At 44.2% G+C, this 17,886-nt stretch overlaps 1 pseudogene; it reads left to right on the top strand.

Moving 5' to 3' along the window:
* Positions 1-5,596: 5,596 nt before the first annotated feature.
* LOC128059184 (chromobox protein homolog 1-like) lies at positions 5,597-6,172 on the top strand (annotated as a pseudogene).
* The last annotated feature ends 11,714 nt before the right edge of the window (positions 6,173-17,886 follow it).

The following is a 17,886-nucleotide window of genomic DNA, read 5'->3' as shown; positions in this document are numbered from 1 at the left end:
ATGTGGAAGCTCTATACAGTCAGCAAAAGCAAGACTAGGAGCTGACTGTGGCTCAGATCATCGACTCCTTATTGCAAAATGTAGGCTTAACTTGAAGAAAGCAGGGAAAACCACTAGACCATTCAGGTATGACCTAAGTCAAATCCCTTATGACTATATAATGGAAGTGAAGAATAGATTCGAGGGATTAGATCTGATAGACAGAGTGCCTAAAGAGCCATGGATAAGTTCATAATTTGTACAGGAGGCAGTGACCAAAACCATTCCCAAGAAAAAGAAATGCAGGAAGTGGTTGTCTGAGGAGGCTTTATAAATAGCTGAGGAAAGAAGAGAAGTGAAAGGCAAAGGAGAAAAGGAAAGATATACCCAACTGGATGCAGAGTTCTAGAGAACAGCAAGAAGAGATAAGGCTTTCATAAGTGACCAATGCAAAGAAATAGAGGAAAATAATAGAATGGAAAGACCAGAGATCTCTTCAAGAAAATTGGAGATATCAAGGGAACATTTCATGCAAGGATGGGCACAGTAAAGGACAGAAGTGGTAAAGACCTAATAGAAGCAGAAGATATTAAGTAGAGGTGGCAATAACACATAGAAGAACTATACAAAAAAGGTCTTAATGACCTGGATAACCATGATGGTATGGTCACTCACCTAGAGCCAGAGATCCTGTAGTGTGAAGTCAAATGGGCCTTAGGAAGCATTACTACAACAGAGTTAGTGGAGGGGATGGAATTCCAGCTGAGTGATTTACAATTCTAAAATTCTAAATAATCCTATTTAAAATCCCAAAAGATGAAGTTGTCAAAGTGCTGCACTCAATATTTCAGCAAATTTGGAAAACTGAGCAGTGGCCACAGGACTAGAAAAGGTCAGATTTCATTCCAACCCCAAAGAAGGGCAACGCCAAAGAATGTTCAAACTATTGCACAATTGCACTCATTTCACATGCTAGCAAGTATGCTCAGAATCCTTCAAGCTAGGTTTTAGTGGTACGTGAACCAAGAACTTCCAGATGTACAGGCTGGGCTTAGAAAAGGCAGAGCAAACAGAGATCAAATTGCCAACATTTGCTGTGTCATAGAGAAAGCAAGGAAATTCCAGAAAACATCTACTTCTGCTTCGTTGACTATGCAAAAGCCTTTGACTGTGTGGATCACAATAAACTGTGGAAAATTCAAAAGATGGGAATACAAGATCCTCTTACCTGCCTCCTGAGAAACCTGTATGCAGGTCAAGAAGCAACAGTTAGAACTGGACATGGAACAACGGACTGGTTCCAAATTGGGAAAGGAGTATGTCAAGGCTATATGTTGTCACCCTGTTTATTTAACTTATATGCAGAGTACATCAGGCAAAGTGCCAGGCTAGGTGAATCACAAGCTGGAATCAAGACTGCCAGGAGAAATATCAATAACCTCAGATATGCAGAGAATAACACTAATGGCAGAAAGTGAAGAGGAACTAAAGAGCCCCTTGATGAGGGTGAAAGAGGAGAGTGAAAAAGCTGGCTTGAAACTCAATATTAAAAAAAAAAAAATTGAGATCACAGCATCCGGTCCCATCACTTCATAGCAAATAGATGGGGAGACAGTGGAAACAGTGACAGACTTTATTTTCTTGGGTTCCAAAATCACTGATGACAGTAACTGCAGCCACAAAATTAAAAGACACTTGCTTCTTGGAAGAAAGCTATGACAAACCTAGACAGCATATTAAAAAGCAGAGACATTACTTTGCCAATAAAGGTCTGTATAGTTAAAGCTGTGGTTTTTCCAGCAGTCATGTATGTACATGAGAGTTGGACCATGAAGAAGGCTGAACACTGAAGAATTGATGCTTTTGAACTGAGGTATTGGAGAAGACTCTTGAGAGTCCCTTGGACAGCAAGGAGTTCAAACGAGTCAGTCCTCAAGGAAATCAGTCCTGAATATTCACTGGAAGGACAGATGCTGTAGCTGAAGTTCCAATATTCTGGCCACCTAATTAGAAGAGCTGACTCATTGGAAAAGACTCTGATGCTGGGAAAGATTGAAGGCAAAAGAAGAGGGAGGCAGATGATGAGACATTTAAATAGTATCACTGATTCAATGCACATGAGTTTGAATAAGCTCTAGGAGACAGTGGAGGACAGAGGAGCCTGGTGTGCTGCAGTCCATGCAATTGCAAAGAGCTGGACATGACTGAATGACTGAACAACAACATAAAGAGTAAAATGACCCTCTTCCCAGCCTCCTCCATCCACACCCCCGACTTGCTTCCCCTCCAATGACACCCACCCAGATGCACTTCAAGGGGCTGTACTTGTCTGCCTTTGCTTGGTTCTCTTAGACTTCTTACTCACCTGGGGAATGCCCGATAGTCATTTAGGACAGTTACTATATCATCTGAGTAAGTGTGAAAGTGTTAGTCACTCAGTCATGTCTGACTCTTTCCAATGCCATGGACTGTAGCCCACCGGGCTTCTCTGTCCATGGGATTCTCCAGACAAGAATACTGGAGTGGGTTTCCATTCCCTTCTCCAAGGAATTTTCCCAACCCAGGGATTGAACCTGGGTTTTCTGCTTTGCAGGCATATTCTTTATCATCTGAGCTACCAGGGAAGCCCCATATAATCTACAGTATAGACAGTATCTGGTCTGTTGTAAACAACCAGTTCTCATTAGCTGAACCAAATGGAATTCCTCAGGGCATTAGAGAGGCCACTGAAATTATAGGATGTTAGTCTCTCTCTCTCCAGTACTCTTGCCTGGAAAATCCCATGGATGGAAGAGCCTGGTGGGCTGCAATCCATGGGGTCGCTAAGAGTCGGACATGACTGAGCAACTTCATTTTCACTTCTCACCTTCATACACTGGAGAAGAGTGAGTGTGTGTGAGTGTGTGTGTGTACACATACATACATTCACATGCACACCATAGCTATAAATATAGATACAGATGCCTAGAGAGCAAACATTGTGTGTGTATGTATGTGTGTGTATATGTGTAGAAAGAGGGAGAGAGTATACACACATATTGTCATTTTAATGGCCTCTCCTGTGCCCTGAGGAATTCTGTTTGGTTCAGCTAATGAGGACTGGTTGTTTACAATAGACCAGATGCTGTGCTCAGAATTCAAAGGTAGTTGTAAAAGTGATCCCTTGTTAACCTCTCCCTCATATAAGCCTCCTAATACAGAACCTTATAACTCTCAGTATGTTTCAGACTCACTGGGAGCACTTTATATTTCTGCCCAGGCTACATGCTATAGAAATTCTGACATCCAATCTAAGATGTCACTGCCTATTTGAAGTGTATTTTGTCTACAACTAAGAAAGAAAAATGCTTCAAGTTAAGTTATTTCATCAGTTTTAAGAAGCACAGATTTCTGAAATGTAGGGGAAAATTACATCTAAGAATAGTAGTTTGCCTAGTTTGGGGACCCAGGCATTAATGTGTGGTTTTCTTTAAATATCTATTTATTTGGCCATGCTGGGTATTAGTTGCAGCATGCAGGATCTTAGTTGCAGCATGTGAACTCTTAGACGCAGAATGTGGGATCTTAGTTCCCTGACCAAGGATCAAACCTGGGCCCCCTGCATTAGCAGTATGAACTCTTCATGACTAGACTATGTGTTTTAAATGAGACTTAAATGATTCTAATAAGAATCACTGCCCTGCTACCTCTGCCATATGTCTTACTATTCACCCATTCTTCATTCAAGAAGCATATTTTAAACACTTGCTGAACTGCAGATGGTCTATAATGTGTAATATTACACACACATTATATATATATACACACACACATAATATATATATATAATACATAGCAGACATTAATATGGCAAGTTTCCCACCCATATGGAGTTTATACTCTAGTATAGAAGAGATAGGTAAATTAATGAGGGCATTTTCTGTCTCCTTCACCAAATCATGAAAGCAGTAACTCTTCCCTAAGTAAAATGGCTCTATTCCTAATAGAATGGGGAGAGACTATGCAAACCTTCTGTCCCATGGATGAAAAACTTCACCTTTGTTATGCTCCAGGACCTCGACTCTTGATACACCAGACCTCACCCATCAAAAACTATGAACAGTATTGCTCTTTCCAGCTGAGAAGCAACTGGGCCTTGAACAGTAATAACAACAAGGAAGGTGAGGTATTCTTGGCTAGAAATTGCTGGAAAGCTGAGCACACTGGCAACAGAGTCAGGAAGAAGAAAGATCAAAAAACTAAAGTAACCAGTGGAACAGAAGAAAAAGAATAGCAAGCTGCAGGGGTGGCAGATAGAAGATAGGACACTAGAGATTAGAAGCAGCCAAGACCACAAAAATGATCAGAAGCAAAAAGTGACAATGGACAAGAGATCTGGTAACAAAGAATCAGAGGGGAAAAAAGACCAGAACATTAGCAGTTAGAGTGCAAATAGAAATGCATAGCCAGCATCGGGTGAGGAATTTGGAGCAGAAATGAGTCAAGTCCTACCTGAAAGACACTTCATTACAAAGTAGAAGAGCAACTGACGTTAATAATCATTGAGATTAATGATTATTTTCTATTATTAAAATTGCTGCCCAACCCCATTTAAAAGCTTTGAGAGGCTTACACAGCTAAGATTGAGTCATACAGAAGATTCCCTTTTAAGGAATTGCTGATAAGACTGTTGTAGCCATGCATTCTGGGAAACAAACTCACTCAGGACAATGCAGATAGTGGAGTGGAGTTTATTACACCGGTGGCCCCAAGGCAGAGTCTCCTCTCAGCCAAGGACCCTGACCAGTTTTCCTGAAAACCTTATATACCCTAAGTGTACATGACCAAACCCACCTCCCCAAATTCCCTGAAACTAGTCTGAACAAAGGAAAAGAAAGACACAATCAAAGTTAACCCGTGATTCATATGCCTTAAGCCTAGGTAGTTAACAGTGGACAATTATCAATAGGCCTGTGGTTATACCCCAATAAGCATAATAGAATTTATGATTCTATTCGGTTACACAGATAATTAGGGTATTCTTTTAGGCAACAGAGAGTCTAGGTACAAGCCCTGGGGCTCTTGCATCCAGGGGGCCTGGTTTTCCAGTTGGTATGTCGTTTCCATAGATACTGGGCATAGAGCTCAAAGCCCACAGTCCGGCCCAAGATGGAGTCCTGCTTTCAAGATGGAGCTTGTTCTGTTTCCTCCTCATCTATCATTTATTGAGTTGCTACTTTATAGCAGGTATTAAGAGACAAAAATCTCATAGTCCACTGAAGGAAAGAAACACAAAAACACATAACTGGTACTGCGAGGAATTTGGCACAGCACCTGGTGACTCCAGATCCTGAGTCCATGTCTGCTGACCTGAAGGTGCACAGGTGTTCATGCCACCAGTAGAAGCTCAATTTGGCTGAGCAAAGGACTCATTATCAGAAAGTACAGAACAGGAGGCATTTGCGGGTCGCTCTTTGGCCTGAGTAGACTGAGACAATGCTACATGGGCTGGGTGGTCGGCTGGGAGATTGGGCTGGAGAGGAAACATAGTAAATTGGGAAGAGGACAGACGAGACAGCCTGGACGCTTGAACCAGCATAGGGAGGGTTGACGACTACAAGACCCGAGCAGCGTCATCCTTTATACCAGAAAGCTGGTGGCATTATGGGGAAAAAATAAAACAAGAAGAAAGTGGAGGAGGTGCTAGAAGAGGAAGAAGAATAAGTGTTGGAAGAGTTTTAGGCCATTGAGTGGTAAAGGGCAAAGTGGAGTATCTCCTAAAGTGGAAGGGGTTCTCAGATGAGGATAACACATGGGAACCAGAAGAGAAACTGGATTGCCCTGACCTCATTGCTGAGTTTCTGCAGTCACAGAAAACAGCACACGAGACAGATAAATCAGAGGGAGGCAAGCGCAAAGCTGATTCTGATTCGGAAGATAAGGGAGAGGAGAGAAAATCAAAGAAGAAGAAAGAAGAGTCAGAAAAGCCACGAGGCTTTGCCCGGGGTTTGGAACCAGAGCGGATTATTGGAGCTACAGACTCCAGTGGAGAACTCATGTTCCTGATGAAATGAAGAACTCTGATGAGGCTGACCTAGTCCCTGCTGAGGAAGCCAACGTCAAGTGCCCACAGGTTGTCATATCCTTCTATGAGGAAAGGCTGATGTGGCATTCTTACCCCCCAGAGGATGATGACAAAAAAAGAAAACAATAATTAACTCTCTTGAATACCAGCCCCTGTCACATCTGACTGTGGGTTTCAAGTGGGGAAAGAAGGAGTTCTACTTGTTTTGACACCATAAAGGTGGCTTGAGGAGATGTCCTTTGAAGAGCCAGTATAGTTTCTATGCCCTACAGCAGCCCAAGGGCTTCAAAGCCATTCCACACTATACAGTTTGCACACCCATCCCGGTGGAGGGGGAGGGAAGGAGGGTCAGTGTTTGAAGGCAACCCATTCTGAACCTTCCAAAAAAAAAAAAGCAAATGGCCTTCTAGGAAGAACAAAACGCAGAATGGGATGTGGGAGAGCAAGAGATACTATAGATCTTCAAAGAGCATCTCCACAACCCACAGAGACTTGTTCCCAATAGTGTTAACTCTGCAGTTTTACATCGTAGCATGTGTGTAGCTCTTGGTTATTACTGGTGTATTATTTGGGGTGGGTGGGATGGGGTGGAAAAGAAGGGAGATGGGTTAGGATCATTTTTGTTAAAATTTGGGCAAACAGTGAAAGGAAGGAAAAAACAACTAATAATGATTGGGTTCTGTGTCCAGAATATCGTATCCTTTCAAAAAATGTCATTGGCAACCTAAATGAGGACTATGAGAGACTATTTAAAAGCTGTGAATGCCTGAAACTTAGAAGCCAAGGTATTCCCTGCCTGAGCTTAATGCTGTTCCCAACAAAAGACTAAGAAGCTACCAAAAAGATACATGCATCACAATGCTCAGTTCAGTTCAATTCAGTTGTTCAGTCATGTCCGACTCTTTGCGACCCCATATATCACAGCACACCAGGCCTCCCTGTCCATCACCAAATTCCAGGGTTCACTCAGACTTGCGTTCATCGAGTCAGTGATGCCATCCAGCCATCTCATCCTCGGTCGTCCCCTTCTCCTCCTGCCCTCAATCCCTTCCAGCATCAGAGTCTTTTCCAATGAGTCAACTCTTTGCATGAGGTGGCCAAAGTACTGGAGCTTCAGCTTTAGCATCATTCCTTCCAAAGAAATCCCAGGGCTGATCTCCTTCAGAATGGACTGGTTGGCTCTCCTTGCAGTCCAAGGGACTCTCAAGAGTCTTCTCCAACATCCAGTTCAAAAGCATCAATTCTTCGGCGCTCAGCCTTCCTCACAGTCCAACTCTCACATCCATACATGACTACTGGAAAAACCATAGCCTTGACTAGACGGACCTTAGTCAGCAAAGTAATGTCTCTGCTTTTGAATATGCTATCTAGGTTAGTCATAACTTTTCTTCCAAGGAGTAAGTGTCTTTTAATTTCATGGCTGCAGTCACCATCTGCAGTGATTCTGGAGCCCCCAAAAATAAAGTCTGACTCTGTTTCCACTGTTTCTCCATCTATTTCCCATGAAGTGATGGGACCAGATGCCATGATCTTTGTTTTCTGAATGTTGAGCTGTAAGCCAACCTTTTCACTCTCCTCTTTTACTTTCATCAAGAGGCTTTTGAGTTCCTCTTCCCCTTCTGCCATAAGGGTGGTGTCATCTGCATATCTGAGGTTATTGATATTTCTCCCGGCAATCTTGATTCCAGCTTGTGTTTCTTCCAGTCCAGCATTTCTCATGATGTATTCTGCATAGAAGTTAAATAAGCAGCGTGACAATATACAGCCTTGACGTACTCCTTTTCCTATTTGGAACCAGTCTGTTGTTCCATGTCCAGTTCTAACTGTTGCTTCCTGGCCTGCATACAGATTTCTCAAACTCATAGCAGCATTATTCACAACAGACAAGGGAAGCAACCTAAATGTCCATCAACAGATGAATGGATAAAGATGTGGTACATGTATACAATGGAATATTACTCAGCCATAAGAATAAGGAAATATTGCCATTTCCAGCAACATGGCTGAAACTAGAAATCATACTGAATGAAGTCATAAACAGAAAGTCAAATACCATATGATTTCACTTATATGTGAAATCTAGAAAAAAAAATAGATACTAATGAACTTATTCACAAAACAGAAACAGACTCACAGACACAGAAAACAAATTTATGGTTACAAAGGGGAAAGGGAAGTGAGAAGGATAAACTGGGAATTTGGGATAAACAGATACACAATATTACATATAAAAAACAGAAAGGTCTTACTGTATCTTGTAATAAACTATAATGGAAAAGAGAAATATATATATACATATATAGATATGAATCACTTTACTGTATACCAGAAACTAACACAACATTGTAAATCCACTATATTTCAATAAAAATAAAGAAATAAAGCATTGAGCCTGGAGCCAGGGAGATCTGTTGAAAGAATAATGGTCCCAGTGAATGTTCACAAAGGTTTGAACCAAGCCAGTGGTGTCAGGGATGGAGAAAGGGATACCAAGACATGTTTAGGAATAGAATTGAGAGGACTCGGGCTGAATGACGAGTTCCTAAAAGAAAGGGCAAAATCAAGAGTGGCTTGGGTAACTGCATAGAAGCTTTTTACAGAAACTGATTACAACAACAGGAGAGAGTTGAAGCAGGAAGGAGGGGCAGGGAACAGGTGCCGCTTCGGTCTTGTTAAAGTTAAGATGACTCTGAGACATCCAAGTTCAAATCTCTAGTAGCCACTGGGAGTACAGAAAAATAGTTGAGCCAGAGTTACCTGTTATATCTCCAAAAGCTGTAACTAAGGAGGCAAGAGAGGATGTACACATGGAAACAATTAGTGAACAAAGAAATGTGGAGCATTTAAGATGCTAAAATTCCTTAAGTGGGATAATCAGGATTCGAAGAGGAGGGAGAACCATGCCAGCTAGCAGAGTAGGAGAAAGGAAGCTTGGCTATGAGGAATGGGAAGAATTTGGAAAAGCAGAGGAAGAACACTTCAGTGGTCAGAAGGCAGAAGTGGAAACCTAGGCAGAAGTTAGGTTACAGAGTACGAGCATGATGACTAAAAATCTAGGAAAGAGCAGGTTACCAGGGGTCCAAAAGTCAGGAAGAAGAAGGAAGTCTCATCACAATAGGGAACAAGAGGCTGTTACACATTTTGAATAGAAGAAGGTCATGATAGAAACATTTAACCACTCCATTCAAATGTAGTCTAGGAGATTCATCCCATGCGTATTCACATCTGTGCCCAACACAAAATTATCATCTCTTCAGTAAAGCCTATTGATCATCCACATTTATATAAAGAAATCTTAAAATAGAGAATCTCCCAAAGATATAGCAAGGTGAAGAAGCACAGTAACAGTGAAATTTCATGATGCCAAGTATCATTACAATAAATTACTCTGCCTAACGAACATGTCCACGTTCTACAGATGGTCCATAATAACAGTGTTCTGTTGAGCAGCTTATAACAAGCCTTCTGTCTGAGAGATCCTGTTTAACACATGCTTTCCTTTATACTTGACCATGGGGGTCACTTGCAATGGTGACTCTGAAATATTCATGAGCTACCCTAAATCTTGGATCACAGATGAATAACAGAACAGGAATTCCTTTTTTCTTCATTAACAGTTGAGTCAAGAATCTAATAAGGGTTTTCCTGCTTCTCTGGGTAGGACAGTTAGCTTAGGAGTCAGTTTGAATAATAGGGACCCAACTTCTTCCACTCGGTTCCTCTGAGTTGAGCATACTGACAAAATACTCCTATGAGCCATCAAGGCCACTGCCTCCATAGCATCACAGGTAGGCATGTGACTAGGGGTGGTAGCTGTGATTGGTTCAGGAATGGATACATAACCTGAATTAACCCAGTGAGACACAGGCAGATACTGCCAAGGATTGAAACAGCCCACCTCTTCTTCCTTGCAAATTAAATTCTGACTTTCAATTATTGGGTGACCTTAGCAACATCATATCTAGCCCCTAGGGGATAAATGTCAATAAGCCTAAAACTACCAAGTAATTGTATTCCCTTTGAAAAGGATTGGTAAAGCCTGAGTGTGCAAGGTAACTGACCCACGAGACCTCGAGGAGGAATTCTGTAGAGTTTTTCTGCATTCTCAAAAGACACAAGCAGGGACTTACTCTTCACTACTTTTGGACATTGTCATATGAAGATGTGATGTCAGGAGCTGCTACAACCATCTGAGATTACGAGGAGGAGGCCCACAGAGCAGCTGACCAAATACCCTCACATGATTGAGCCTCTACATCAACTCATTTTGCAACTGCCTCTATCTCTGGGCTTTCTGCTATGTGAGAAAGTAAGTCCCTTTGACCCAGTTTTCCGTTACCTGTGGCCAAAACCACCCTGAGTGATTCGGGATGAAATCTGGCCCTTTTGCTGCCACTCTCAGAAAATGGACGTTCTTCCTCCACTGATGTGACTCATCAGGTGGGACGTGACCTTGGTTCTCTCGACCTCTATCAGGGAGGCAGCAATCAGAAAAGCAAGCCAACAAGAGAAGCACTGTTCGGAGACAGACAGATGATATTATTTGAACATCTAGGTCCTGTTTTTTCCATTAAGTTACCTCCAAATTTTTCAGTTATGTGAATCACAAAATTTCCTTTTCCCTTCTTCCTAGTTTATGTAGCTTCTCCCCCACTTGTAATTTAAAGACATCTACATATACACGGGTATGGAGGGAGAAAAAAAACTAATTGAGATAACATGGAAAACCTCCAGAAGAATGTCAGGTCATAGGCAACAACAGTGGAACCTTAATCTATGCTTTCTGTACTTCTTTTATATCCTTCAGTCAAATTATCACAACCAAGAATAACATCAAGTAAGTGCCAGTCCTCTCCAACTTCCTCCACCTCCCCAATCCCAAATGTCCCACAAGTTTGAAATAAGACCCAGCCAAGCATCCATACCAGCCCTGAAAACAAGGCAGAAGAAAAAAGGAAGCAAGGTGGTCAATTATGTGACCTTTCCTTCCTTCCCTTCCCACTCTAAAGAAAGTTCTTTTCATGTATTAGATTCTTTTACTATAAATGATTCCCAGCTGTTTCATCCTCAACTGCTGCCAAATGGCTGAAAAAATTCCAGCATTTTATCAATCATATCACATTCACAGGTCACATCTGGTTCAGTCCTCTGTCACAGCACATTTGGTTTATATGCTAATGTTTATCTGTGCTACAAGATGTCAAGTCCCTCAAGACTAGGAAGAGTCTTCTCTATTGAACATTCCGTGCCTAATACAGTACATACAGTACAGTACAATACAGTACATAACACACTGAAGGCATCTAAGAATACTTGCTGATTGAACAGGAGAATGAATTCCACCTCAAGGCTCCTTTAATTTATATGAGAAAGTAGGGGTGTTCTTTAAAGATGAGTCAGGCCAGGGAATACAAATACACCAGATGATTTATCTATCAAGAGCAGTTCTTAGCTGTAAGCAACAGAGGAAAACCCTGACTGATTAATTAGAAAAGAAATGCATTTAAGAGATGTTGGGTAGCACAAAAATTGTTAGGAGGTCTGGAGAACCAGTGCAAGGCTTACCTTTAAAAACAAAGCCCGATTTCACACCACAGAACTGGCCAGTTGAGGAAACCAGCACCGTACTAAGCACTGGCAGAAATGCTGCCTTGGCCACCAGTGTCACCAGAAATGGAGGCTCCATCCCCATTATGTTATCTTACATTCTTCACATGCGAATTGTAGACTCATCCAGGTGCATCTGACTGCAGAGTCTGGCTTCATATTCGCATTCTCATGGCAAAAAGACTTGAAATTTACATCTATTTCTATATCGAGGAGGTAAAAATTCACTATAAAAGAAGTGTCTCTAAACATAGAAAGGCCACTCAAAAGATGATGAGCAGTCATGAATGTAACACATGCTCACTACTTTGGAACTTAGAATTTTAGACACAAAGTCCTCTGTATGCGTCCCACCCATATCTGGACCAAAGCCCTGAATGAGGCAATGACTGACTCCAGGGCCCTCAGAGATGGCTCTTCAGACTCTTCTCCAGTGGTCTGCTCTGCTATCAGCCACCTAGGCTGACCTTAAGGCAGTGAGGAAACCAGAAAGGAATGCAAGAAGAGTGTATGAGTCTAGTTTGAGAAATGTGTCTCACACAAGTGGTTGAAAGTAAATGATAAGGAATTTGCACCCACTAACGCACAATCTTGGGAGGGGGATGAGAAGGCAAAAAGATATGATAGCAGAAGAGAGCCCAAAAGGTTGGAAGGTGTCCTATATGCTACTGGGAAAGAGCAGAGGGCAAATACTAATAGCTCCAGTAAGAATGCTAGGCCAAAGTGGAAATGACACTCAGTTGTGGATGTGTCTGATGGTGAAAGTAAAGTCCAGTGCTATAAAGAACAATATTGCATAGGAACCTGGAATGTTAGCTCCATGAGTCAAGGTAAATTGGACGTGGTCAAGGAAGAGATGGCAAGAGTGAACATCTATATCTTAGGGATCAGTGAACTAAAATGGATGGGAATGGGCAAATTTAATTCAGATGACCTATATATGAACTGATATATCTACTACTGTGGGCAGAATCCCTTAGAAGAAATGGAGTAGCCATCATAGTCAACAAGAGTCTGAAATGCAGTACTTGTGTGCAATCTTAAACAGGAGTGAATGATCTCAGCTCATTTCCAAGGTAAACCATTTAATATCACAGTAGTCCAAGTCTCTACCTCAATCACTGATACTGAAGAAGCTGAACAGTTCTATGAAGACCTACCAGACCACCTAGTGAAGAAGGAATTCATAGGGCCTGGACACCATCTTAGGCCTGTTCATGCTGATCATACTCGGCCACCTCTCCAACGGACTCTGGACTCTGTGCCTATGGAAACTACAATAGAAGGATAAGACCCCCTCTGGACAGGGGAATCTTGAAGATCACATCCAGGTTACTCATCGCCTAAGAGAAAACATACTCTAATCACCCCTGCCTCTAGACAGGTCATAAATTCTTTCTGTATCTATCGGAGTGTAACCACAGGCTTATTGATTATTAACTGTTTGGACACCTAACACTTGATAACACTTGAATAATGGGGTTATTGTGATTGTATTTACCCTTCCTTTGTTTTATGTAAGTCTCAAGGAGATTGGGGTGGTGGGTTCGGATACGTACACATGGGGTGTAAAAGATTTTCACAAATGCTGGTCGGGGTCCTTGGCTAAGAAGAGACTGCTTTGGGCATGCCGGTATAACAAACTGCACTCCACTATCTGCATTGTCCTTCTGAATGAGTTTGTTTCCCAGAACGTGTGGCTATAATATTTGGTGCGTTGGTCGGGAAACTCCTCGCTTTGAGGAGACAGGTCTCATTTGAGGCCACCCCAAGGCTTTGTAGCTTGAATCTCCTAGAGAGGGGAAGGCACCTCACCCCTCTGGAAGAATTCAGCCTCTCAACGCCGGGTTTCTTCGCTTTGGCAGGTAGTGAAAGGCAGCAAGGGAACTGAGCCCTCAGGTGGGGAGGAGCCCACCTGGTAGGGTGGAAGAGGGGGCCTGATCACCCCCCTGGGAGGGACCAGAAGGGAGACACATAGGAAACTGGTTTAGGTTGGCGACAATACCTGCTCGGCACTCAGGTCAAAGGCCATGCCAGGGATTTTAAAAAAAGGGAACTTAGGGTTTAAGCAAGCCAGTCAGAGGTGTGTCCACGCTGTCTTAAGGAACGTGCTGAGCTGTTGCCACAGGGTTTTAGAAAGAGGATATCAATTTCCGCATGCTCGTATTCTGCCCTCCCCCAGGAGGTACCCATGTGCTGTGTGACCCATCACCTCCCCTGCCAGTGGAAACAGGTAGATTGGCTTCTTGGGAAGGCCCTGGGACGTGGGAATCCAGAGGTAAGAAAATGGGAGGAAGCGGATCTAAGGCCACTGTATTGGAGAATATGATTAAGAATTTTAAGAAAGGATTCGATGGAGACTGTGGGAGGAAAATGACGCCCGGCTGGCTCCGTACCCTTTGTGAAGTCGAATGGCCTTCAGTGGGAGTTGGCTGGCCACCAGAGGGAACTATGGACTTAAATCTCATAAAGGCAGTCTACGGTATAGTTACGGAAAAGCCCGGACACCCCGACCAGTTCCCGTACATAGACTCTTGGCTGGGAATAGCCCAAGACGCCGCCCCTCGCCCCCCAGATGGTCCCGTTTTTACGCTCATGGAGTGGAAGGAAAAATCTTAATGGCCCAAAAGGTAACCAAGGATGAGGAGGAAATTTTACAAGACCCTGAAGGAGATGAGCTTCCACCACCGCCATATTGGATGATGGATCCGCCAGCTAGTAACACCGCGGCCACCAGAGGAACCAGCCCGAGACCGGTAAGCCTCCCGGACTCTTCAATGGTCCCGACAGCTCCACAAGTCGTAGAGCCGGCCCCCTGGCAGGCTCCAGCCTCAGCTGGAGGGACAGTGAGCCCACCGGACTCTACCACCCTGGATGCTGCCACTACGTTCCCTGAACTCTACCCTCCACTCCCGGTAAGTACTCCCAGACAAGCGGGAGGAACCACTGGAATTAAACAAAGGCTCTGCTCGGCCAAAGAGCCAGAGGAAAGAATACCCTTGCAGATGCCCCTCAGAGAAGCTCAGCAACCCCCAATGATAGGCTGCTGCTGCTAAGTCACTTCAGTCGTGTCCGATTCTGTGTGACCCCCTAGGGGAGGACGGTAATTATCTCCAAGTTCCGGTAACCTATCAGTATCAGCCCTTTTCATCAATCGATGTACTGAACTGGCAAAAACACACCCCCTCTTACTCGGTGGAACCCCAGGGCATGACTAGACTAATGGAGACTATTTTCCGCACTCATCAACCAACCTGGGACGATATAATGCAATTACTAGCATCTCTCTTTAGTACAGAAGAGAGATATAGGATCAACACTGAGGCAAGCAAATAGTTACAGCAGATGGTTCCTGAGGGCACTGCTAACCCAGAGAGGTGGATAGAGCAAGCCTTCCCCACTGACAGACCTAATTGGGACTACAATACAGAGGAAGGAAAAATCCAATTAGACAGATACCGGAAGGCGATTATACAAGGACTTAAAAGGGGAGCCCGGAGGCCGATGGACATGTCTAAACCGGCTGGAATAGTTCAGAAGGGAAACGAATCACCTTCCAAATTTTACGAGAGACTTTGTGAGGCCTACAGACTCTATATGCCCATAGATCCTGAAGCTACGGGCTCTCAGACTGTTATCAATTCGGCGTTTATCTCGCAAGCATCTCCTGACATAAAACGAAAGCTTCAAAAGAGAGTTCTATCCATGTCTAGTTCTCAGCTGATTCAAATAGCAGGTAAGGTGTTCTGGAGTAGGGACATGGAAATAGAAAAGAAATACAAGAAAAGGTATCAAGACGAGCAGAGGGGAACAGGCGAGAGGTTTGCAATGTTGGCTGCTGCACTTGGAAAGTCTTCTGAAGACTTTTCCATCGCTAAAGCAAAGAAACCCCCTCTAGCTTCAAGGTCAGGACAGCCCTCCAACCGATCCCAACAGAGGCCACAGGCTCCATTACAGCCAAATCAATGCGCCCGATGCCACGGGTTCAGTCATTGGAAGAATGAGTGCCCAGAAGGAAGAAGGGAGAATAAACCCCTCCTGGTTGCAAAACTCACTAACATAGAGACTGAATGAGGATGCCGGCGCTCAAAGACATCAGGTCCCCAAGAGCCCATGGTAACTTTAAAAATTGGGGACCAAGACATTGACTTTATGGTGGACACCGGGGCAGAATTGTCTGTGGTAACTAAACCCGTGGTGCCACTGTCTAAAAGGACAGCCGCCATAACTGGGGTTTCAGGAGAAGAAATGGTTAAGTCATTTTGCCAGCCCAGGAAATGTCAGATGAGGGTCACCAGGTGACTCATGAGACCCTCTATATCCCTGAGTGCCCAGTACCCCTGCTGGGGAGAGACTCACTCTCCACAAACTAGGAGCACAAGCGACTTTCTCTCCTGAAGAGAGGCCCCTTTTCGGGTGGGCACAACAACCTACTTACTCTCCCTCTCTGTGCCCCCTCAAGACGAATGGAGGCTACATGAGCCCCCTGGAGATAAACAAGACCGGGCAACAGAGTTGGAGAGAAGGCTAACTCAGCTGTTCCCTGAGGTCTGGGCCAAAGATAAGCCCCCTGGGCTAGCTAGACACCAAGCCCCTGTAATAACTCAAACCTGGCGCCACCCCGGTGAGAAAGCGTCAATACCCAATACCCATAGAAGCCCGAACCGGGATTCTGCCTCACATCAGCAGGCTAAAACAGGCAGGCATCCTGGTGGAATGTCAATCAGCCTGGAACACACCAATCTTACCAGTAAAGAAGGAAGGAGGACGAGACTATAGGCCCGTACAGGATCTCAGATTGGTTAATCAGGCCACTGTAACTCTGCACCCGACTGTCCCAAACCCCTATACCTTACTTAGCCTCCTCCCACCTAAGACAAGGATCTGTACTTGCTTGGACCTCAAAGATGCATTTTTCTGTATACGCCTAGCACCTGCATCACAACCATCTTTGCCTTTGAATGGGAGGACCCAATTGGAGGCAATAAGCAGCAGCTCACTTGGACCCACCTCCCACGAGGATTCAAAAACGCATCAAGCATCTTTGGAGAAGCCTTGGCCTCGGACCTGGAACCTTTCCAGCCTGAAAGGTATGGATGTTGGCTCCTACAATATGTGGATGACCTGTTGCTGGCTGCTGAGACCTGGGAGGAATGCTGGGAAGGGACCCAAGCACTTCTCCAATTGCTGGCAGAGGGGGGATACCGATTGTCAAGGAAAAAGGCACAAATCTGCAAAGAGGAGGTAAGGTATTTGGGGTTTGTCTTAAGGGAAGGCACAAGGTTGCTAGACCAATCTAGAAAAGAAGTAATTCTGAGCTCCCCACGCCTAAGACTCGGCGGCAAGTCAGGGAGTTCCTAGGGGCCACTGGATTCTGCAAGATTTGGATTCCAAGGTATTCTCAAATAGCCCAGCCCCTATTTGAGTTCCTGGCAGGGCCTGAAGAAAATCCAGTAAGTTAGACTGAGAAACAGCAGAAAGCCTTTGAGGAGCTAAGACTAGCAATCACCTCCGCCCCCGCCTTGGGATTGCCAGACCTCAAACCATTCACCTTATATGTGACCGAGAAAGATAAAACAGCCATGGGGGTTTTGACTCAAACCTTGGGAACCTGGGACAGGCCGATAGCTTAACTTTCAAAGCAACTTGATAACGTTGCCACAGGGTGGCCTACCTGTATGCAGGCAGTGGCTGCAGTAGCCTTACTGGTATGTGAAGCCGCAAAGCTGACTTTTGGCCAGGACCTGATAGTAAAAGTCTCACATGAAGTCAACACCCTCCTTCGAAGAGACCCCCACAGTTCAGTTCAGTTGCTCAGTCATGTCCAACTCTTTGCGACCCGATATATCACAGCATGCCAGGCCTCCCTGTCCATCACCAACTCCCGGAATTCACTCAGACTCACATCCATCGAGTCCGCGATGCCATCCAGCCATCTCATCCTCGGTCGTCCCCTTCTCCTCCTGCCCCCAATCCCTCCCAGCATCAGAGTCTTTTCCAATGAGTCAACTCTTCGCATGAGGTGGCCAAAGTACTGGAGCTTCAGCTTTAGCATCATTCCTTCCAAAGAAATCCCAGGGCTGATCTCCTTCAGAATGGACTGGTTGGATCTCCTTGCAGTCCAAGGGACTCTCAAGAGTCTTCTCCAACACCACAGTTCAAAAGCATGAATTCTTCAGCGCTCAGCCTTCTTCACAGTACAACTCTCACATCCATACATGACCACTGGAAAAACC

This window comes from Budorcas taxicolor, chromosome 14, assembly GCF_023091745.1.
Source record: "Budorcas taxicolor isolate Tak-1 chromosome 14, Takin1.1, whole genome shotgun sequence".
NCBI lineage: Eukaryota > Metazoa > Chordata > Mammalia > Artiodactyla > Bovidae > Budorcas > Budorcas taxicolor.
This window is presented reverse-complemented; position numbering and strand designations above follow the sequence as displayed.